The sequence below is a fragment of the Panthera uncia genome, chromosome X, assembly GCF_023721935.1.
Source record: "Panthera uncia isolate 11264 chromosome X, Puncia_PCG_1.0, whole genome shotgun sequence".
NCBI classification, from domain to species: Eukaryota; Metazoa; Chordata; class Mammalia; order Carnivora; family Felidae; genus Panthera; species Panthera uncia.
Window position 1 is genome coordinate 95,110,767 of NC_064817.1, and position 23,831 is coordinate 95,134,597.

The following is a 23,831-nucleotide window of genomic DNA, read 5'->3' on the forward strand; positions in this document are numbered from 1 at the left end:
AAAATGCACCCTTGATCTCCACCTGTGACCCATCTTTTTTTTTTCTTTGTTTGTTTTGTTTAGTAGTTTTTTTTCTAAGAGAAGTTTTAGATTTACAGCAAAATTGAGCAGGAAGTACTACCTGTTCACCTGACCACCGCCTCCTCCACTACTATAACACTCCAAATTCTGTGTCCAGTGTCAGGTAGAGAGCAAGCTTCTTTCTCCCCCACAATTTAATAGATTTTATTTTTCTCAAGCAGGTTTAGATTCATAGCAAAATTGGGTGGAAAGAACCCCTGCCCCCTCATATCACCAACTCCTCCATTATCAGAAACAGACTACACCAGGGTGGCACATTTGTTACAATTGATGAACTTACACTGACAAATCATTATTACCCAAGGTACATAGTTTACATTAGGTTTCATTCTTGGTGTTGTATATTTTATGAGTTTTGACAGATTTATAATGACACAAATCCACCATTTTATTTTATTTTATTTTATTTAAAGTTCAGTTTATTTATTTTTTAAAGTACAGTTGGGGAGGGATAGAGACAGGGAGAGAGAGAATCCCAAGCAGGCTCTGCACTGTCAGTGCAGAGCCCAATGTGGGGCTTGAGCTCACAAACCATGAGATCACAACCTGACCTGAGATCAAGAGTCAGACGCTTAACCGACTGAACCACCCAGGTGCCCCCAAATCCACCATTTTCATATGCTGAATGGTTTTACTTTGCCAAAAATCCTCTGTATAATCATCCATCCCTCTTTCCTTAACTGGAAACCACTGATCTTTCAGTAGAAAGTGTTCAAAGTTTTGTCTTTTTTAGGATGTCATATATAGTTGAAATCATAGTGTATGTAGCCTTTTCAGATAAGCTTCTTTCACTTAGTGATATGCATTTAAGGTTCCTCCATGTTTTTTCATAGCATGATAACTAATTGATTTTTAGTGTCGAATAATATTCCATTGTCCGGATGCACCACATTTCTTTGTTCACCTACTGAAGGACATCTTAGTTGCTTCTACATTTTGTCAATTACTGATAAAGCTGCTATCAACATCTGTATGTAATGTTTTGCGTGGACCTAATTTTTCTACTCTTTTGGGCAAACATCAAGGAATGCATTTGATGGATCATATGGTAAGAGTATGTTTAGTTTTGTAGGACTGCAAAGTATGTTACTATGTGGGCATTCCATTTTGCATTGCTATCAATAGTGAATGAGAATTAATGTTGCTCTTCATCTTTGCCAACATTTGGTGTTGTCAACGTTCCAGACATTGGCCATTCTAATAGGTGTGTAGTGGAATCTCATTGTTTTAATCTGTAATTCCCTGATGGCATATCATGTTGAGCATCTGTTCGTGTGCTTGTTTGCCAACTGTATATTTTCTTTGGCGGAATGTCTGCACAGTCTTTGGCTAGTTTTTTTTTTTAATTTTTTTTAACGTTTATTTATTTTTGAGACAGAGAGAGACAGAGCATGAACGGGGGAGGGTCAGAGAGAGGGAGACACAGAATCTGAAACAGGCTTCAGACTCTGAGCTGTCAGCACAGAGCCCGACTCGGGGCTCGAACTCACGGACCGCGAGATCATGACCCGAGCCGAAGTCGGCCGCTTAACCGACCAAGCCACCCAGGCGCCCCTGGCTAGTTTTTTAATCAGATTGTTTTCTCATTGTTGAGTTTTAGGAGTTTCTGGAATATTCTGGGTAACAGTTCATTGTCAGATATGTATTTTGCAAATATTTTCCCCTAGTCTATGGCTTGTTTCCTCATTCACTTGACATTGACTTTCAGAGAGCAGAAGTTTTTAATGTTGCTGAAGTGTAGCTTCTCCCTTCTTTCTTTCATGGATTGTGCCTTCGGTGTTATTCAATATCTATCACCACAGTCAAAGTTGTCTAGATTTCTCCTATGATGTACAAATTTTATAATTGTTTATTTTGCATTTAGTTCTGTGATGCAGTTTGAATTAAATTTTGTGAAGGGTATAATGTTTGTGTCTAGATTCTTTTTGTGGGGAGGTTGGCTATGAATGTCCAGTTGTTCCAGTACTATTGGATGAAGGGTTCATATTAAAAACATAATTGTCCTGTAATTCTTAGATGTTGAAAAGCCTTTCTTTTCCCTAATTGAATTGTTTTGGTGCCTTTTTGAAAATCAATTTACCATATATTGTATGGGTCTGTTTCTGGACTTTTTATTCTATCTATTGATTTGTCTATTGTTCTGATAACCACATGACTTAAGAATTGTATCTTTAAATACAGTAAGTCCTTACTGTTTTTTAATTAAATTTTTTTAAGTTTTTAAATTTATTTTGAGAGAGACAGAGACAGCATGAGCAAGGGTGGGACAGAGAGAGAGAGCGAGAGAGAGAATGAATATCTCAAGCAGGCTCCATGCTGCCAGCTCAAACCCATGAATTGTGAGATTATGACCTGAGCTAAAACCAGGAGTTGCATAACTGACTGAGCCACCCAGGTGCCCCTAAATAGAGTAGATGATGTAAGTCTTCTGCCTGTGGATCTGTAGAATTGATATTTTGAAGTTTTACAGTCCATGAACATAATAGATCTCTCAATCTCCTTATGTTTTCTTTAATTTTTGCCATCAATATATTTTAGTTTTCAGTATAGAGACTTTACACAACTTTTCTCAAATTTGTTCTTCAATATTATTATGCTGATGTTATTTATAAACAATATAAGTTTTCTTTCCCAATTTGCTTTCCCCTAGAATAAAATACAATTGATTGTTGTTTACTGACCTATTAAATTAACAATTTAATTGATAATATTTTAACTCCCATCTCATTGCATTCATTAGGACCTCTAGGGCAATGATGAAATAGAAATGAGAGTGAAATCTTTATCTGATTTTTTAGTTTAGGGACCAAGTGGCCATTATTTCACCATTACATATGATTTTCTTTTGGATGCTATTTATTGAATTATATCACATATTTACTTCTGTTCCTAATTTGCCAAGAGGTTTTTATCAAAATTATGTGCTGGATATTATCAAATGCTTTCTTTACATTTCCTAAAATGGTTGATTGTTATTTTTTTAACCTTTCTTCTGTTAATGTGGTAAGTAAAGTTCTAAAATCAATCTTAAAAAAGATCTTCTATACTTGGAATAAACTTGCCATAGTCCGTTTTACACGATATAGGATTCAGTTTGTAACTTTTTGTTTAAAGTTTTGCACTTATGTTCTTGAATGATATTGGCATATAATCATCTTTCATAATTTTTGGTTTTGGTCAGGTATTGGTGCTGAAAGTATGGTGATTTCATTAGGTAATTGAACTTTTCTCTCTTTTTATTGTTATTATTTTTTAACTTCTTAGTTTATTAATCCTCTGATGAAAAATCTGCACAGTCTCTGCAGAAAAAGTCACTACAGAATCTTTACTCTTCCTGTTGTCCAATCTCCAGCTTACTTTTTATTGGCATCAACATGGGCTTTCACAGTCCCCCTGACTTTCTTTATTCTGCTCTTGTGTTCCTTTCTCTGTTTTCTTGAGCTCTTTTTCTTTTCATACAGGCCATGTCTTGAAAGTCTATGTTTGGGTTCATTTTTCTTTGCATCATCCATGGAATCATAAATCATGGCAAAGCCAGTTGTCTTCCCACCACCAAAATGGGTTCTGATTCAAATACAAAGATGATATCTGGTGTGGTCTTGTACGTTTTGGTTAGTTTTTTCCTGAATATTCTGTTTTAGGTACTGTTGCCTTTCTGAGGTGAAGAACATCAATGACCATCTGTTTGTGGTGATGTAGTCGGTTGGTCTTGAACTTTCTGATCTGGATAGTTAGTGTGCTATTCGTGACGGTGGCCAAGCTTCAAGCAGTGAGGGAGGAAAAGAGCTCCCTCTTTTTAAATGTAAGCTGTGTAAGAGTTAAAGATTGCTGATATGATATATTTATGAATCCTTAAATGTTTGGTAAAATTCTCCAGGAAAGGTTCCTGAGCCTGGAGGTTTCTTTGTGGGAACATAATTACAAATTCAATTCCTTTAATAGATTTTTAAATCTTTTTTATTTTGAGAAAGAGAGTGTGTGTGTGTGTGGGGGGGTGAGAGGCACAGGGAGAGAGAGAGAATCTTAAGGAGGCTGAATGCCCAGGGTGGGGTGGGGGTCTGGATTCCATGACCATGAGATCATGACCTCATCCAAAGTCAAGAGTCAGATGTTTAATCGACTGAGCCACCCAGGCACCCTTCCTTTTATAGTTTAAAGTTAGGTAAAAATCTGTCTATTTTGCAGGTTAGGAACAATTTTTCCTCTATACTTCTAGATTATTTGGCTTGTGTAATAATTAAATTGATATAAGACAGGTTTAATGGGAGAAATACAAATTTAGTTTTGTATATATGGGAGCTTCATAAAAATATGATGTCTCCTGGCAATCAGTTACAGCCTTATATGCCATCCTGAGTTAAGCAATGGGAAAGGGGCTCTTTGCTCCAAAGAGTAGGAGGGCAATTCACAGGAGCATAAGAAGAGCATATGTTTAGTGATTAGATGTTTGTCTTGACATACAGATAGACATTCATATCAAAGTTATCTCTGGTAATAGCTCTCTTTCTGGGGGGCAAAGACCGTATCTAAATTCTTTTGGGTCGTTAAGGGAGAGGTAAAAGTTTTTGAGTGTACGTGGTCTTGATTGCTTTCAGCCCCAAATAATCTACATGCTAAAGTGGCATATTTCAGATTCATGTATTTTGCTTCCCTTCAATTTTAACTAAATTTTCTTTTTGTTTAATATTTTCGTGACTTTTTTTAAAACTTCTTGAGAGAAATGACTAGATCAGATCACCTTTTTTTAAAGCTCCAAATAGTAGATATTTTAGGCTTGTGACCAATACAGTCTTTTTCACAATTACTCATCTCTTCTATTGTATTTCAAAGGCACCCATAGGCAATACTTAAACAAGTGAGCTTGACTGTATTTTCCTAAGAATGTTAACAAAAACAGGTGACTGGCCTGTGGGCCATTGTTTATTAGCTCTTTACCTCCATCATTGATTTTTCAGCCTTTTTTTCCCTAAGTTATGCATTTAAGATTATAAATTTTTCTCTAAACCTCAACTTTTAATATAGCTTATTTTCATGATTATGTAGTTCAAAATATTAAAGATTTCACTGAGATTTCTTTTTTGCCCCATGGTCATTTTGAACTGTATAGCTTAGTTTCAAAACATGTAAGGGTTTTTAAAGTTACATTTTGTTGTTTTCTAGATTAATTCCACTGTGGGCAGAGAGCATGTTCTATGTAATTTAAAGCTTTATGGTCATTTTTGGTATAATTTTGTAAAATTCCACATAACTCTTTAGTTCGTTGTGCTGTTTATATGTACTAATTACGTGTAATTTGTTAACAATTTTATTTATAATGTCTCTATTTTATTTGTTTTCTTATTTATCAGTAAGCGAGATAATTGTGTTCAAAATCTCCCACTATGGATGTGAATTTGTCCATTTCCATTCTGTGTGTGTGTGTGTGTGTGTGTTTATATTTTTCCCCCAGTTTTATTGATATATAATAGAATACAGCATTTGTATAAACTTACAGTGTACAGCATAATGACTTGTCTTACATATATTGTGAAATCCACAGGTTTAGTTCACATCCATTATCTCATGTAGATACACAAAAAGAAAAGGAAAAGAAATATTTTTTGTGACCTGGAACTTTTCATGTTTACTCTTTTAATGTACCATTCAGCAGTGTTAACTATAGCCATACTGTTATATATTACGTCCCTATTATTTATTTCTCTTCTAACAGGAAATCTGTGCCTTTTGACCACCTTTTTTTCCATTTTCAATACTGTGAAATTTTCCTTCCATATTTTGAAGCTATGCTAATGGTTCCTATGAGTTTAGAACTGTGTTATCTTCTTAATGGATTGACTCCTTTATTGTAATGAAGCATCCCTCTCTGTCTTTGGCGTTAGTTCTTTCCTTTAAGTTTACTCCACTGAGTTTTACATAGTATTATAGTAGACTAGCTGTGTCAGCTTCCTTTTGTTTTAAGTGTGCATGGCATATCTTTTTACTTTCAACTTTCTGTTTTCTTCTATTTAAGATGTGTTTCCTTTAAGAAGCATATATATTTGTATTTAGTTTGACAATTGTTTGGCTGGAATATCTTGTTTGTTTAGATTCTCTATAATCAGTACATATATTTTCATTTAAATCTATATTCCTCAATCCATCCAATGTCTTCCATCCATTTTAAGTTCTTGTCTTCTTTCTTATCTTGCCTTCTTTTGGATTTACTATCCATTTTGTATTTTTTATTTTTTCCATTTTCTTTTGCATGCTCACTATATACTTTTTAATTATTTTGTTAATGGCTACCCTAGATATTACAGCATCTATCCATGGTTTCTTCTGACCTTCAAATACAATAACTCCATTTATTACTTTCCAACTTGTGTGCTGTTTGAATTGTGTGTTTTAAATTCAGAAATATATATATTTTTAATTTTAATGTTTATTTATTTTTGAGAGGCAGAGACAGAGCATGAGCATGGGAGGGGCAGAGAGAGAGGGAGTCAGAATCTGAAGCAGGCTCCAGGCTCTGAGCTGTCAACACAGAGCCCCATGTGGGGCTTGAACTCACAAACTGTGAGATCATGGCCTGAGCCAAAATCGGATGCTTAACTGACTGAGCCACCCAGGTGCTCCTAAATTCAGAAATATTTTAAACTCAATCAGGTATTATTATCATTGTTGTTGTTTACAGTCAATAGTCCTCTGGATTTACCCCCAAATTTCTGCTTTCCCATCTCCTCCTTTCTTCCTTTATTTCTGTGTTTGTATCTGGGATTATTTTCCTTCTTCCTGAAGAGCATCCTTTTAGTATTTCCCTCAGTGTAAGTCTGGGTGGTAAAAAACCAATTTTGGTTTGGGTTTATAATTATTTTCTTTTGGCATTTTGAGATTACTGTTTGCTTTTCTCGTAGATTTTGTTGTCTTTGTTGAGGTAAGCAGCAAATATGATTATTAACATGCTGGACATCATCTATTATTATTCTTTTTTTATTTCTTGAGATAAAACTTTTTAAACCATTTTAATACATACAATTTCATAGTTTTTAGTATTCTGATTTCCTTTAAGATTTTTTTCATCAGTTTTACTATGAGTGGTTTTAATTATTATATTTCCTGTTTCAAATTCATAGGGCATTTTGAATCATTTATTTGATGTCTTTCTCTAGTTTCAGAATGTGTTCAGTCATATCCCCTCTATTCTTTATTTTCTCTTCCCCTCTTGAGACTTACTTTATTTTTTTCCCACTCTTTTGTCTCTTCATGGTTCTTTTTGCCTATTTTTTAATGACCTATTTTATAGTTTACTGAATTTCTTTTCAGATATATTGTCATTTACTATTAAATTCATCATATGAATTTGTAATTATGGTTGCTGTATTTTTAGTTTTAGAAATTTTATTTTTTATGCTTTCTAGTTTTCTCCACACATTCTTGGCATTTTTCTTTTATTTCATTGAATATATTCACCATGCTTATTAAAAAGATCTGTGTCTGATATCTCCATTAATTTTATTTTCTGATATTTCTTTTTATTTTCTCTATCATTTTTTAATATTTTTCCTCATCTGTGTACTGTTCTTTGATTTAGTGATGGATATTGTACATAAAAAACTGTAGAAGGAGTGCCTGGGTGGCTCAGTTGGTTAAGCGTCCGACTTCAGCTCAGGTCATGATCTCATGGCTTATAGGTTGGAGCCCTGTGTCAGGCTCTATGCTGACAGTTCAGAGCCTGGAGCCTGCTTCAGATTCTGTGTCTCCCTCGCTCTCTGCCCCTCCCCCACTCACACTCTGTCTCTCTCTCTCTCTCTCTCTCAGAAATAAATAAACATTTAAAAATTAATTAAAAATAGACATTAAAAAACTATAGAAAACATTTGAGCCCTGAAATGACAGTATCTTCCTTAGGCACCCCTCCTCCCACCCCACTCTTTTTAGCTAACAGATGGCTATCGGAACTCACAGTCCTGGATCATCTTAATCCAATTTCAGTGACTAGTAGGCATACATTCTGAGTGATTTGGTCTATTTATAAATTCATCCCTTATTCCTAGGATTTAAACCTTTGTGGCCCCAACCTAAAGCTTTTATCAGCATGCACTCCCTCCTCCACAGTAGACTCTGGACTTTAGTTTTTGTCCCACAACCTCTTCAGATTTTCAAGTGTATTATTTAGTTTTCAGCTTCTAAGCTGTGTGTTCCAGAATGAAAGGTCCAGGTCACCTGTCTTGTTTTTCTTCTCCTTTTATATCTTTATTCTACAAGTTTTAACCACCTTGTTAATTCTCCAACTTAGAGATGACTGTTCAAATATTTATGCCAGGTTTCCTGGTTGTTTTGGGGGAAAGATTGTCCTTAATACCTAGTTTACCTTTATATGAAGTAGAAATCTGCTATTTGTTTTTAAAATGTCTTCTTGGCCAAATTAAAAAAAAAAAAAACTTAGAAACTTTTATCAGATCTTCAGAGTCTTTTTGTGGAAATTTTGCTTATGCATGAAATTCATAGTTTTAATAGCCACTAATTAAGATGATACAAAAGAAATATAGGCGCCTGTCCTTCTGACTAAGGAGCTTTATTTTCAGTTACTAAGTCCTACTTTCCATGGCTTGAAGTAGTTAGTGATTTGTAGTATATTCCTTTTGTTGTTGTTGCTGTTGTTGTTGTTGTTGTTGTTGTTGTTGTTATTATTATTACATGGGGCTCAAACTTAGAACCCTGAGATCAAGAATCACATGCTCTACTGACTGAGCCAGCCAGGCACTTCTGTAGAATATTGTTTTTATGCTAGGCTTTGATTGGGTGGATAACCTCCACGTAGTAGTTGAGAATTCACATAGAAGTTAAGGGCTGGAGCTAGGGTTTGGTAGATGGAGATCACCAGAGGGAGGGAGAAGGGTATTGCTTGTATGGAACCACATAAGCTAGGGTTTAGTCACCACTGAACCTATTTAATTCATACCATGGTGACTGAATAGTTTATCCCTTAATCCTTCTTTCCCTTGATTTGTTGTTAATACTAATCAGGCTGTGCTGGAAGCTTGGGAATTCATTGGTGCACATTGTAAAACGTGTTAATTTGATTGCCTGTGATTTCTGTGGCAGACCCAGGAGTGCAGCAAACATACACGTGATTGTATAAAGTCTGCAGAGTCCCCCAGTTGGGTGTTTTACAATCAGCTCTACCTCAAGAGTATCTCAGTTAATCTAGCTGTTTTCTTCTAATACTCAGTTGGAGAATCCTGCGTACTCACTACCCCTTGCGTTAGTACCTGAGTGAGACGACTGTGAGTATAACCCTAAAGCATAAGCCACACTGGTAAAGATTAAGAAGGGCCCACATTGTACCTGCCTATTCAGCATGCTGATTTCACCTGCCTGAAGTGACTGCTTTTTGGAGCTCAGTATTTTTTCTTGTGAATTTGCCAGAGATGCATGAGGCATCTTGGTCAACTCCTCAGGGTCTAGAGCCTGTATCTTTGAGGCTCTCTGTGGCTCTGTATCTCTGGTGGGTGTGAGGAAAGGAGGCAAGCTAGTATAGTGACCATGAACTTAATTTCATAAACTCCGTTGTACAAGATATATTTTATGTGTTTCCTGTAAGTCAAATTTCATCTATTCTGAGCATCCGGTTTATCAGGCTGGTTGGAAATTCAGTCTAAATTATTATTGGTCTTTTTCCTATCACTTTACCCTCCTACATTGTGTTATGGTCCTGAGAGTCTGGCGCCAAACAGGACATGCAGGAAGGACGTTGATCTTTTGTTTGTACTGATGTACTCCTCATACATACACTGACCCACTCCTCATCCAAGCCTGCATCATCTCTTGAAGGTAAGGTCCACTGTGGCTTCCATGGATTTTTGCTGAGTTTTAGAGCCTCTAGGATTTAGCATCTTTGTAGACCTCTGGGCACATATTTTCCTCTGAGGTCTTTTTTTTTTTTTAATCATTTTTAAGGTTTATTTTTGAGAGAGAGAGAGTGCAAGCAGCAGAGAGGTCGAGAAAAGGGGAGACACAGAACCAGAAGCAGGCTCCAGGCTCTGAACTGTCAGCACAGAGCCTGATGTGGAGCTTGAACTCACTAGCCATGTGATCACGACCTGCGGGGAAGTTGGATGCTTAACCGACTGAGCCACCCAGGCGCCCCTCCTCTGAGGTCTTGATGCCATGACAGGGTGCTTTGAGGGAGAGAGCATCCAAACGTGGTTCCCACTTCAGTCTCTTAGAATTTTTTCTTCATTTGTGGAAGCAAAGGTGAACGTGTAACAAAAGTACTCTGAAGTTACCTTGAAACTGTAAACATCTCTTTCTTCCACTGGATGAAAGGGGGCTGTGGGAAGCTGTCAACTCTAAGACACAGAGGTGCGGAGACTGGACTTTATAATCATTAGTTGATTTCCTGATTACCTATTGGGTGTCAGATCCTGTGCAATGAATAAAATTTACTTTGTGTTCTCAGGGAGGTGATGTTCCTAGTGGGGGAATAAAGAATATAGTAGAAAAAGGGGTTCTTATTACTAATGACCTCAACTTCCCAGGCAACCATCTTAACTCTTTGCTCTCAAATTGCCTTTTTAAAGTTCCACTGGTAATTATGAGTCAGTCATTCTTTGGGGGTGTTTGGCCTATAACGGTGGGGATGGCTGAATGTGTCTATTTTTGTACTAGGTGCTCTTGGGCTGTGGCCTCAAAGGATGGAACCGTGTGGCTCAGGCAGTTTTCTGAAATCTGTGGCTTTACAAGACTTCCTGCTGTAGATAAGGACACTGACTTCTCTTATCTGCTTGTCCCTAGGTGCCTCTTTCTGGCGAGATAGTGAATTTACCTGCAGAGTTGGATTGCTTTTATCCCTGAACTATATACTGCAGACACTTGAGATTAGTGCCAGGAGAGGAGAAAGGGTAATTGTTTCTGGGGAAAAGAATTGTGTAGGTAGTAGTTGTTTAAAAAAAAAACTGGGGGCTAGAGTGGTAGTTAGTCAAATATGGCTGCCAGACAGCAGAGAAAGAGCCTTTTAGCATCTTTTTCAACGAGCTCTGTACTGACGTGCTTTGTACTCTGACAGTTATTCTAGGGAAGAGTGCTTAAAATGTTACAGCCTTTTAAAAAAATTCCTCACCTATTTTAGTTGTATATCACGTTTTTGTTGAGTCTTCTGGAATGCTAGGGATATCAGGGTTTTATTAATTCAGTGATACTACATTGTAAATCAGAAAGTTGGCGTTCTTGGCCCATACCGTTTTAATTTTCTAAGCATCTGAGCAAACTACAACTATTACCTCAGAGATATCTGAATGCTCTTCTTGTTAAGTATACATTTATCCTAAAAAACTTGGTTCTGGAGAGAGCCTTTTATGTGCAATTTTGACTTTATATTTTGTAAACCCGTATTGATTTTTTTTCCATCTCCATAGAAGTGGGATTCCTTTCCAGAGCTTTAGGCCCTTTAAGAAATGTGAGTACATCTAAATGGAACTTCTAGAAAGAGCCCTTAAAATTGCCCTAATAATTTAGGGGTATCAGGGTTACGCATTCCTTTTCAATTAGGCAGAAGGGAATTAATTAATTGTGAGGAAAAAGCGTGTTAAGCCACATTCTCCCAGCAGGAATGGTTAGTTTCTTAAATATCTGTATTCCTGTCACTTGGGATGTACAGTTGACCTTTGAACAGTATGAGTTTGAACTGTGTGGGTCCACTTAGATGTGGATTTTTTTACAGTATTGTAAATGTATTTTCTTTATGATTTTAATATTTTTTCTCTGGCTTACTTTAAGAGTACAGTATATCATTCCTATAACCTACATGTATGTATTAACTGTTTGTTGTTAGTAAGACTTCTCTGTTCAACAATAGGCTGTTAGTAGTTATGCTTTTGAGGAGTCAGAAGTTTTATATGGAATTTTGACTACTTAGGGGCTAGAGCTGCTAAGGCCCCTGTTTTTCAAAGGTCCAACAGTATTTACGTGAGAAATAAGCACAACAGGCATATTTGGGGAGTAGATATAGTAGGTCCTCTGGTCTCTGAGATTTTTCTCACTGGATGGTCCATCTCCTTAGCTTCTTTGGAGACGCCACATGCTTTCTGTATCCTCACAAAACTTGTTTTTAGTAAGGAATCCAAAGTAGGAATTCATAGTAGAGCCCCTCTCCTAAGTCATTTGCATGTGAAAAAGCTGACAAAGCCCAAAAGAAAGCCTCTCACAGGAGATTTTCAGTTATCAGTTCTTCATTGGAAAGGGTATTTATTAACAAGTAATATCTTTCTGTACCTCCTTCTCCCCCCACCCAATATTCAATCGGGGTTCCCCTAGTCTCTTTTAATCTGATGTCTGATATCCACACTGAGTGGCAGTTGAACTGTGGCTGACCAAGTCTCTAACTTGCTCTGTGACACTGTGTGTTGGGGGGAGTGGGGGGGGGAGCTGGTGGTGTGGTGGAGACTGGCCTTGCAAAACAGAGGAGTAGTGACGAGAGAGGAAGTAAGTTTAGCAAATCACATGGACATCCACTTTGGACCTTTTGGAAACACAGGCCTAGTTTCTACTTCTTATAACAAGAATCTTATGACTCTTTTGATTAAGTAATGTAAAGTATGTAATTTAGTACATTTGGAGACAGGCCAGTGTGGGCCTCTGTATAATTCTTTTTTTTTTAAGTTTATTTATTTTTTTTTTGAGAGAAAGAAAGAGCGTGAATACGAGTGGGGGAGGGGCAGGGAGCGAGAGAATCCTGAGCAGGGTCCATGCTGTGCACAGAGACTGACGCAGGGCTCAGACCCACAAACTGCAAAATCATGACCTGAGCTGAAATTAAGAGTACGATGCTTAACCAATTGAGCCACCCAGGTGCCCCTCATTCTGACTTCTTGCCTGTATATTCGTGGGATGAATCCTTTACCTTCTGTAGCCTTTAATTCCTCAAATGTAAAATGAGACTCCTGCTTTCCACTGTCCAAAGATGCCACAAAGAACAAATGAAGTAATAGATATAAAAGCATGTTGCAAACCCAAAAGCTATAAAGAGCTATTAAAGCTATATAAAGCTCAGGATAATAGTTTAAGAACATTTAGCTGATATCTTTAACTCCCTTCTCCCTGTTCTTCCCTGATATTACATTGCCTTTCACTTCTTTGTTTGGGAAAGGACACACTAATGTAAAACTGGCGGTATAGTGTGGTTAGACAGAAATAATTGAGTGCCCCTGGGCAGTGACAAAGGGCCCATTGTTTAGGGTGGCCCTGTACTTGCCTTAATGGACTGCTCATCACCTTGAAATTCTGAATTTTTGAATAAAGTGTTCCCACATTTACATTTTGCACTCAGTCTTCTAGATTTTGTAGCTAGTCTTGCTCCAGGGTTGTTCTCTGTTCCTTTGTGGAGTTGGAACCAGAAGTTCCTTTATAACCCACTGGGAGGAGGAGTATATGGAAGTTAGCTGAGAGTCTGGCTGGGAAGTTGGCCAGAGTGGGTTTAATGTTGTTAGTTAAGTAGCTACCTAGACGAGCATTGTGGGGTGGCCGGTCTGGATTGAGGACCAAATGTTAAAGCCAAACGTTGTGCTAACAAGTGCTATGGTGGAGCCTAACCAGGAGTGAGGACCATTGGGCCCTGACTATACTAAAAGAAAACAGCTTAGAATTCACCAGCAAATGCTAACAGAGTGAACCGTCACCAGGTGGGCAAGGCCCATTGCCACACAGACCCAAGGAATGAGGAAGTCAGAGGAGAGTTGTAAGTAGCTGTGAGTGATTGTGAGTTCCCCTCTCATTTTCTCCTGCTATAAGCTTATGTAATGGTTACATGGGAAAAGTGGAAGTCAGTGAATTGAGTTCATAAAGCAGTTGCATTCTTTCCATCTCCCTCTCTGCATACTCAAACCTGCATCATGGTTTGTTCTTTCTTTGCCACTGAGTGATGTACTGGAAGCTTCTATAGTTCTGGGATAATTAAAAATCCCCTGGTCACATTTGGCCACAAGAATAGTCTCATTTCAGTAATTAAAATGCCAAGTCCTATGTACTAGTCAATATTGTGAACTTCATTTTGAAGTTAAAACTCATTCCATCTCTGAGCATGGTCAGTTTCAGACTTAACTGTAGTAGACAAGGAACATATTTTCACCTTCACATCTCCTCGTTGTGCTCCTCCTTCTCCCAATTTCTGAGCCACATTTTTGAACTCTGTGGGAAGTGGTGGGTGGAAGGATGATACATAAGGAATGAGAAAAGACTTATCTGAAAGGCCTTTCTGTGGTTTGACTTTAATGTACCTATTTGGCAGGTGTTTAAACCTTACTCCTGATTTGTTTTTCTGTTACTGTATTCTGTTTTGGGTTATTTAGTGATCTCTACTTCTAGATTCCTTAACAAAGTTAATGTTTGTCTTCTGGATTGCTATTAAAGAAGTCCCTCCCACTCAACCAACTCCTAATTCTGATTTAAAAAACAAAAACAAAAACAAAAAACCCAAACCAAATAAAACAAAACAAAAAACCCCTTCATTCACTTGTGCTGAGGTCCCATTGCCCTTTTGTGATGGAGTATTTAAGGAAGCTCACTTCTGATCTATGGTAGGTTGAATAATAGTTTCCCAAAGATTTTAGTGTCCCAGTCTTCTGGAACCTGTGAATATGGTACCTTACTTGATAAAAGAGACTTTGCAGATGTGATTAGGGATTTTGAGATGAGGAGATTATCCTGGGTTATCAAGGAGTTCTCTGTATCATTACAAGGGTTCTTATTTTTTTTTTTAATTTTTTTATTTTATTTTTGGGACAGAGAGAGACAGAGCATGAACGGGGGAGGGTCAGAGAGAGAGGGAGACACAGAATCGGAAACAGGCTCCAGGCTCCGAGCCATCAGCCCAGAGCCCGACGCGGGGCTCGAACTCACGGACCGCGAGATCGTGACCTGGCTGAAGTCGGACGCTTAACCGACTGCGCCACCCAGGCGCCCCTACAAGGGTTCTTATAATAGGGAGGCTAGAGGTCAAAGGGCAGAGAAGGCAATGTAACAGTGGAAGTAGAGATTCAGGTGCTGTGGCCATAGCCAAGGAATGTTCACCCTCTCTAGAAGTACGAATGGACAAGAATGGATTCTCCCTTTAAGCCTTCCAGAGGAACCAGTTTTGCAAACACCTTTTTTAGCCCTGTAAAACTAATTTTAGACTTCTGACTTTGGTTTAGGGCCCTCAGTTTATGGTAATTGTTACAGGAGCAACAGGAAAGAGCTTCATGTCTAAAAGCAATACAATGCAAAGTTAATGTGGACAGATTGTTAGACTGTAGGCTAGTGTTAGTGTGCCATCTTCTCTTCACTCTATTCTTAGAGCAGCTAGCCAGCTGCAACCTGTTGCCCTTTAGATTTCCAAGTAGACACTAGCTTCTTGTGACCCCTAATTTGCAGGGGATGCAAAGTAAGCTCTCTGAATGTTCTTCTTGAGGACCCTCTCACTTGAGTTGAGCTAAGAGGAAAACACCAACTCCCTTCTCTTATGGGGAGAAGGAAGAGAAATGTTACTAGAAATCAACGATCTTTCTGAAAGAGATCATTACTTTCCATTTTCCAATCCGTCGTCAGCATCAACTCAGTGATGCCAGAGGTGGATATTCTTTGAAATTTTTGCATTGGTTATTCACGAGCCTCAGTTTGGAATATAAGCATACTAGCAAATAGTTTTTTTTATACTTAATCTTCTGAGGTGTCAGATTAAACCGATCATAAAGACCAGGTGCCATCTTGGGGATGAGCAGTAGGATGGAGAGCGCATTTTAAAGACTGAATTAAGAGTTTAAATTATTAGATTAGACTAAAATGAACAAACTAGATAATTTTTTCTCTTCTATCAAATGATCAACTTTGTGAGAGTTTATGCACACTATCAGATCAATTATGGAATAAATTAATAAGCTGCATTTTCTTTATGCATCTGCATGCAGTGTGACTTGTTTTATCCTACTCTGTGTCTGATTTTTGAGTACCTAATGGTTGGCAATGTTGGCAGTGCTTCCTCAATGTGAGGACTATTGTGGAGTCTATTTAAATTTATGCAATCAGGGGCGCCTGGGTGGCTCAGTCGGTTAAGCATCCGACTTCGGCTCAGGTCATGATCTCACGGTCCATGAGTTCGAGCCCCACGTCAGGCTCTGTGCTGACAGCTCAGAGCCTGGAGCCTGTTTCAGATTCTGTGTCTCCCTCTCTCTCTGACCCTCCCCCGTGCATGCTGTTTCTCCCTGTCTCAAAAATAAATAAACGTTAAAAAAAATTTTTTTTTAAATTTATGCAATCAGTTTCTATAGCAATCACTATGGTAAAGACTTTTACTGAGTGCTAAAAATATGGAACTCTATAGGTAGTACCTGACCCGTGGTGTAGAAAAGAAGACCCATCTATATGTCTAATATTTTTAGTATCTAGGTGGCAATAGTGGGATAAAACACCTTCAAAGAGATATGTGTAAAGGAAAATGAAGAATTATATCCCCATACTATAGAGAGCCCCATTTTGTAGGACTCTTGGTAATAATCTTCATACCCTGCTTAAGCTCTCTGTCCATACATGCTGTGCCTGCTCACTCTATGTAATATCTCAAGTGAGAAAAAAAGTATAAAAATAAAAACCCAGAAACATCTGTTGGATCTGAAAAAGCATGGTGCTGATTTACATCCAGAACCATCATCAGCTGAGAAATGAATGAACAGGATGGCATGTTTAATGCATAGTGTACAGAATCTTAGGTGTAAGTGTCTCATCTTTGAACAGAATGGCTATTATACCTATTTCTCAGATAGTAATTAATCAAATAAATCTTACACTTAGATCGCAAGTGATTTCAGGAAGCTGACATTATGAATTTGATTCTGGCAGAATGATTTTTATAAAGTAAGTGACTGCATGGGTTTTATTAGCAATACATGTGATATCCAAAAGGGATAGACTGGGAGTTAAGACACATAGGTTCTAAACCCACCTTTGTTGTGTGTTAGCTATTTGATCTTGAACAATTCACAATGTACCTGGGCCTATTCATTTTCATCCATGAAATGTAGATGATAATCCCTGCCCTGCTCATCTCATTGGGTAATTGTGAGCCTCAAATGAGGAAATACACATGAAAGAGCTTCATGTAATGTAAAATGCTTTTCACATAAGAAGTGTTACTGTGTTAGCTTTAGAATGACTCATGTGTGTGTGTTTATTGAATTCTCTTTACCTCTCATTTTCCCCTCTGAGGAATTCCCATTACTGTCTTAAGGATGGTCTATTTTTAGTGTGCCATCTTGTGTGTGGTCTACTATTTTAGTTTCTCAAGACATTTCCCTTTGTATCTAATGGATTTCCCTTATAGGAATGGATGGTAAGAGTCTGTTCTGCCACCTGAAAGTGTTTCAAAATTTGTCTCTTCTTATGTTGGAACTACTGTATTTACTGATATATATACTTTTTTTTTTTTGCATGTTCTTTTTCTCTCTTCCTAGTCTCAATAATTAAATACAAGTTTGTTCTTCTCTATTATTTTATTGTTGGAAGAATGTTAATTGCTAGTATCAATTAAATTCTAAACTTTGAAATGTGCGTCAGAACAATTTAAGGGACATAAACTATGTTGATTATAGTAAACCAAGGTCTATTAGTCAGGATAAGCTAGGTTATGCTGCAGGAACAAAGGACTCTGAAATCTTAGTGGTTTCAAACATGAAAGCTTTATTTCCTGGATTCCCATGCTACACATCCATTTCAGGCCTTTGGGGTTTCTGCTCTGTGTTGCCATCACCCTCACTCTGTGACTTTGGGTGATGGAGGTGCAAATATAGGGAACAATGAAGAGACTTCTGAAGGTTCTTACAATGACAGTTGTCTGGTTCAAAATTGGCATGTATCACGTCCATTCACAACTCTTTGCACAGAAGTGGTCATTTGGAATCACCGGGAACCACAAGGAAGGCAGGATGTACAACTACATTCCTGGAAGAGGGAAAAACTAAACATTTTGACAAGTTTAATTAAATTGCTCATGCTTTTTTGAGGCCTCTGTTTTACAACAGAGGAATCATTTATCAGTTTTGCTGTGGATTGTCTTGTGCCTGGATGATTGTTAATTCACCTCTGAGATCTCATTTATAGAGTTAAATTCCAAGGTAAAGTCAATATAAGCATTCTTTCTGAAGTCTTCCTCTCGTGCCAGTGATGCCCCTTGTCATTATTTGATGGCAGGATGTGGTCTTCTCCAACCTCCTATGTTTTCTCCTCTAAATGGTATTAGTCAAAAATGGCACACGACTTAACAGTTGTAAGAAAACAGGATTCTAGTTTGTTCAGAAAATGTAGTGTATATGATCTCTTCGATCCAGGGAAAGATTTTTATTTTCTAACTGATGCTCCTCTTTGATAAACATGAAAATGTCATGTCTTTACTGTTGTTTTAAATTTCCAAGTAAATTAGTGTGACTAAAAACAAATCAAAGAAATTACCAGTTTAGAATTTCTGTTTTTAAAACTACCCACGTACCTCTTTTCCCAGAAGATTTTATGCTCCATGGGATGATTCCTCCTGCTTGCCATCTCTGTAGCATTCTGTCATCACCCCAGTTGAAAATGATTCCTCCTCTAATTATATCATTTACATTTATATCCATTGTTACAGTGGGGATTGGGGAACTTTTCAGGCTGTGTGTCAGAGCCTACAATGGCCTTGAAGGATGAAAAGGCTTTGGGTGGGGCGCCTGGGTGGCTCATTTGGTTATCTTTAACCTTCTTTAAGCCAACTTAATTGACCACAAAACTTTTTCATGAAACATCAATTAATATTACATACAACACTTTTTCAGAAATGTTGCCCTTGGGGCACCTGGGTGGCTCAGTCCATTAAGCTTCCTACTTCCCAAGGGAACCTGCTTGGGATTCTCTCTCTCCCTTTCTCTCTGTCCCTCCCCTGCTCGCTCTCTCTCTCTCTCTCTCTGTCTGAAAATAAATAAACATTAAAAAAATAAAAGGCTTTGGGTGGTCAAATTCAGACGGGAAGTGGTTTTTTACTGAATAACACCTTATATTATGATTCCTATTACCATTCTGTTTCTGTTTTTAATTTCCTTTATATTATTTCACAGTACTGTGAACATAGTAGATGCTAGTTCAAACTGGCTTGTTCTGTGAATAAAGAAGTTGACCTACCCTAAACTCCTGTGTGGAAGCTCAGGTATTGATAGGCAGGCAACTATAAAATGTATAAATTCCAGCAGAAGCAAGTTTTCAAATATTAAAGCTTTTTCTAACCTTCTCAAGGAATTCTACAAGATTGTAATAGTCTGGATATTGAAAGAGACTTTGGGCAAAGAAGCTAAAACTCACCAGTTGGGTGATTCAGCAACAGAGATTTATAATCTGGGACTGCAGACCCTCCCACTGCTCCCCACAAACACTCAATTCTTTGTCTCTGGTGTGAGAGATTTGTATTATTCTAATTTAGCCTTTCTGCTTTTGGCCCTTATTATCTGGTTTGAAATCCCCACCATTGATCTCAGTTTGCATGTAAAGATCAGGACATTGGTTCTGCAAGACCAGTGTTAAAAATCAGAAATATTTCCTGAGTACATATATCCCTTTTAACTTACCATATTTTTTTTTTTACATGTTGTCTTAGATGTCACAAAATGCCTGCTCTGGAATCCTCCAAAAGGAAGCAAGAAGGAGGAATGGGGGCTTCGTAAGAATACTTAGGAAATTCCACCTATCTATGAATTTAGCCCTCCTGATGCCCTTCACCAATTTGGTCTTGGCTCTGATTTTTCCCTTTATTCTGTCTTTGCCATGACCTTTCCTTTCCCTTAGTCCCCCTGACTTTTTGCTGTTAGCATAGCTTCTTTCCAGGCTGTGGATCCCTGCTGGTTTGCCTAAGTAATAGCCTTCTTCACCTGCTTCACAGTTTGTGATATTTACCGAAAAATATAAAGCCTATCACTTTCCCTTTTTGTCTACACCTGCAGATTTCACTTTGTATAATTGCCCCAAGTGAATTCCACGTGGCTAGTTGCCATGGAACATTTTTGTCTTTTGCTTTTAAGAAATTTATTCTTACCATTATTATTATTTTTTGTTATTCATTTGCAACAATGAGTGCTTTTACAAATCTAATAAATGCTCCAATTAATCTCTTGTAAAGAAAAAGAAATCACATATCATGTTTCCTTAATGTGAAGTGCTTCTAGTTAGCACAGACTTTCCTGCTGTTCCTTTTTCTGCAAAGTGGTCCTGTTATTGCTGTGGGAAATTTCACCGGCTTGTCTTTGGGAAATGCAAAAGGACAATAACCCTCATATTCTCCTCAAAGGGCAGTGCCTTCTTGGGGACATGGCCACTTTTCCTTTCTACTTCAGACATAGTCAGCAGCTCTGTGCTGTATAGAATGAGACATATGTATAATTTAAAAACCATTTCCTGCATCGTAATATCAGACTTTACCAGGAAAGCATATTCAAAGCTGATATTCCTGCAGGCCAAATGAACCCAGACCTTTTCTTTCTGCCTCTTCACTCCCTTTGTCAGTTCTCCTGGAGGATCAGGATTTTAAAAATTACATTAGTGTTTAATTTTTTGCAATATGTATTTCCATTCCCTGAATGCAAGGCTCCTCAACCACAGCAGGTCATTACCTGATGATTTTATTTCCCTGGTCGCCCTTTGACATTTAATGATTTCTAGCTTTGCCTTGTATATAAAAACATGAAACTCAGGAAATAGGTGGAAAAAGGCAAGGCCCATCTTCTATTTATGAAGATTTTCTTCCTAGTGTGTTTTCTAGGACTTGGGACATTGCATTCATAACAGTTGTAAGATTCTAATTAGAGTTCCTAAACTGCTCAGGAAGATCCCTACCATATTGAGAAAGTTGTAGGAACATCAGTTTGGAGAGGCTTCTCGTTCTGTAGACTCACAGGTGATCAATATTCAGGACAGACCCTTCTAGATAAATTTTATAGCAAAGATTAATAGTTTAAAGTATCAGAGTTTTGTTTCAATTTTTGTTTATAAATCGTGGTTAAAAAAATCCCAGTTAAAGTTCACCTCGTCCAGGAAGCCTTTCTTGATCACTCTAGATCCAATTATTTTCTTGTCTGAACTGCTAGCAGTTAGCTGACACATAGTTACATATTACCTTGTGACAACTATTGTCTCAAATGACTAATTAACTCTGGTGTTATGATTTAAATATTTGTAAATACAGGTATTAATGTATCTCTTAACCCCCACCGTGGGGACAGACTTTGTGTACTTTATTTTGTTTCCTGAATCACTTAATGTCATACCTTGTAGAACCCTGGTAGATGCTTTTTGAATAAATGAATGTATTAAGTGATACTTCCATTTTGAATTGCCAGTGAACCATAAATTATTACAGACCGATAAGCATATCTTTTTTTAAGACACTTCCAGTGTTAGCTTGGGCATTCACTTCTGTGATTCATTTGAATTCTTTTCCTTGCACAGTAGTGTAACTACTTATTCTCTCTCCCCACCTGTTTGACACTTCCTACACTTTCCTTCTACCTTATTCCGTAATTTTGGTTGTTTCTCGCTACTTTGGTCTTTGCCTCTTATTCTCCTTCTTGAATATTCATTCTCCTGGCAAGTTTATCTCCTGTCTGGCTTCAGATACAATCTCATTGTAGTTACTTTCCAAATCTACCTTTCCAGTCCTGTCTTATGGACATTAGTACAGTGTTGTCAAAATGGAGGGGGAGATAATCACTTGGGTATATTTCAATCACCTCAAAATTAATATTTTACTAAAGAAATTCATTATGTTTTCTATCACCCAAACAACCTTCTCTTTCTTCTTTCCTTCTCCATTTTTATTGGTTGTATGTGGTTCTGTCATCCCACAGCTCCTAGGCCTTGGAATCTTCTTTCTCATTCCTTTTTTCTTCAACTTTCATGTGTTATCTGTCCCCAAATCCTGTTGAGTCTCTCCTTGGAATGTATTTGAAGTTACTGCTTTTGTGACCTTAGCAAATTACCTGATTTTGGACTTTATCTAGGTTTAAATAATAGTTTACTTCTAGATTACTGTCTCAGCTTCCTAATTACTTTCCATAGTCCATTTGTTGTTGGGAAAGGTAATGATGGTTATTAGCAGAAATCGCCACTGTTTATTGTATAGTGTGTGATAGGCAGTATACTAATGCACTTCATGTAGATTATCTCATTTGATTCTCCTAACAACCTGATGGAGTATATATTACTATGCACATTTTAGAGATTAAAAATCCTGCGTCTCAGAGAGGTTACATATCTTGCCCATGGCCTCACACGTAATAAGATGAAAAAAATCGGCATTTTAACTTTGAAGGCCATGCACCAATAACAAATACCCTGCATATCAGTGCCAGACCAGTATACCCTTTTCACTGTTCCACTCACCTTTTCAACATGTGGAGATTCCCAGTGACTACAAAAACTAAATGAGGACCTTTATCTGGTTCTAAGGCCTCCCATGACCTTGTATCCTGTTCTGAATAATAGTATTTCACCATAGATCCATTCAGTTTAGTGGAGGAAAACTTTTTAATTACAAGGGAAAGGGAATATAAGGAATTAAACAATTATAGTAAACAAATAGGGAGGGAAGTATACAGAAGAACAAAGAAGGCTTAATACATCAAATTGGGTACTTACAACACCCACCCTTCTGGCTGGGGAGGCCTCACAGTGACCAGCCCGGTTGGAGCCCCATTCAGAGTCCTGGGCTGAATGTCCTTCCCTCAGGTGAGACTTCCAACTAGCTATTGCCTCCAGGGCAATATATGCACTACCTGTGTGTGATCTCTGGTTAGTCATTAAGTTTGCCAATGTGCAGTCCCGAGCGAGCTGGTTTTTCTGTTTCTCTTATTGTAGCTCACAGTCTCAGGAGCCTGGGCATCTGCTTATTCCTCTTTCTTCCCTGATCCATTCCAGGGGGCCAGCCTGGTCTGGCTGAAGGAGGTGAGGCAAGCTAATCCCTCTTGGCATCAGGAACAGAAGGGCCAGTTCTAATCCCAAGGCTAGGTACAGAATACAACCCAACTAAGCCCCCTCCATGTGTATGTGTGGTTTTGGGCAGATATGTATGATAAGTCACACAAACAACGTCTATACAAAATATATCCCCACAGCCTTCCAATTTTATTTCTCATGACTCTTGATAGCTACCCCCTGCTTAATCTAGGCGGACTTGACTTGATCATTGTTTTCCACTTCTTTCCCAATATTCACTTCCTCAATGATTTCCTCTAGTTCTGGGACACTGTTTTCTTACCTTCAAATTCTGCCTGTACTTTAAGGTCCAGTTTCTACCCCACTTCTCCATGAAGCCTTCTCAAAATGGTCCAGCATGAGAAGAGATCTTGTTCGCTTTCTTAACTGCTCTGTGAATTAGTTTGTGTTCCATAAGATTTAGCACTCTGTGATGTATTCTTGTGATATTCTGTAGAATGAGATAATTCAAGGGAACATTTTTTTTATTGATGTATAGTTGACATACAATATTGTATTCATTTCAGTTGTACAACTTAATGATTCAACATTTATATATATTATGAAATGCTCACCACAATAAGTCTAGTTACCATCTAGCACCATACATAGTTATTACAATATTATTGACTATATTCCCTATGGTGTAATTTTCATCCCTGTGACTTATTTTATAACTGGACGTTTGTACCTCTTAACCCCCTTCACCTGTTTGGCCCATTCCCCCAAGGCCCTGTCCTCTGATAACCACCAGTTTGTTC

The 23,831-nt window shown here is 37.8% G+C and overlaps 1 pseudogene; it reads right to left on the reverse strand.

Moving 5' to 3' along the window:
* Positions 1-3,434: 3,434 nt before the first annotated feature.
* LOC125931382 (40S ribosomal protein S24-like) lies at positions 3,435-23,404 on the reverse strand (annotated as a pseudogene).
* Positions 23,405-23,831: the final 427 nt, after the last annotated feature.